Source organism: Podarcis tiliguerta (genome assembly GCF_965153285.1).
Source record: "Podarcis tiliguerta genome assembly, chromosome: 17".
In the NCBI taxonomy this organism is placed as follows: Eukaryota; Metazoa; Chordata; class Lepidosauria; order Squamata; family Lacertidae; genus Podarcis; species Podarcis tiliguerta.
In genome coordinates this window covers 33,188,575-33,189,889 of record NC_139550.1, presented here as the reverse complement: position 1 = coordinate 33,189,889, position 1,315 = coordinate 33,188,575, and positions in this window count along the sequence as shown.

The following is a 1,315-nucleotide window of genomic DNA, read 5'->3' as shown; positions in this document are numbered from 1 at the left end:
GTGACTCCAGATTGTTGCCTTTTGTAAATGCTACGAGAACATTGACCTTCGACAAATGGAGAGAAAGAGTCTCTTAGCACCTTTGAGGGGAAGCCCTGCCTCAGTCCCCCTCAGTGATTTGGGGGGGGGGGCAATGGGGGAAAGCTGGTTGCAAGCAGGGTAGTAAAAGCCACCATGGGAATTTCTCAGAGAAAAGCAGGGAAATTGCTAGAAAGATATCACAAGGAGAAAGCGATGAACCACAAAGCGCAAAGAGCCTTTTGTAAGCAGAAAATTCAACCATGCATTACTATCAGATACTTTTGCTTGTTACTACCAGATAATTTGGGACGCGGGTGGTGCTGTGGTTTAAAGCCTCAGCGCCTAGGACTTGCCGATCGAAAGGTCGGCAGTTCGACTCCCCGTGGCGGGGTGAGCTCCCGTCGCTCAGTCTCAGCGCCTGCCAACCTAGCAGTTTGAAAGCACCCTCGGGTGCAAGTAGATAAATAGGGACTGCTTACCAGCGGGAAGGTAAACGGCGTTCCGTGTGCTGCGCTGGCTCGCCAGATGCAGCTTGTCACGCTGGCCACGTGATCCGGAAGTGTCTGCGGACAGCGCTGGCCCTTGGCCTCTTTGAGTGAGATGGGCGCACAACCCTAGAGTCTGTCAAGACTGGCCCGTACGGGCAGGGGTACCTTTACCTTTACCAGATAATTTATAACTGACCCTTCTGTTTTGGGGTGGGGGTGGATACTGTTAATGGCTTGTCCGTATAACGAAAGGCACAGAGTGGTATTAAATAACCTTGCTGATAATTCTGACTCATCTACTGCAGTGCCATAGCAGACCTGTGCTAGGATCAAACTACATGTTACCTTAAGCCTGCTTTTTAAAAAGCGTGCCCACCCAACCCAAAACAGCAGCTGCATGATTCCAACTGCAGGGAGAGGGGGTTAACCCCTTCACCCCAAAGCTGTTTTACCACCACAAATGCCTCTCAGCTGTTCATTCCCTCCCAAGGATCTGTTTCCAGTGGGGAAATAGTAGGGGGAGGCAAGTATTGCCCCTCCACAGTTTCCAATTCATTTTTAACAAAAATGTTAACTGGGCATTGTTAAGCATGTTTTGTTTTTGTTTTAAAGTGTTTAACTTCTTGCAATTAAAACAGCTGCCTAGCCTTAGGCTTGCAAGGTGCACTGTGACATAATAAGAACTGCTACAGGTCATATAATATGATGATGGGCTGCTGCTCAGCTGTTCTGACATCTGGCAGTCAGAGCCTTGGGTGAGACTGCTGACTGCCATGGGAAAGCAGGCTAGATTTGAACTGTCTTGG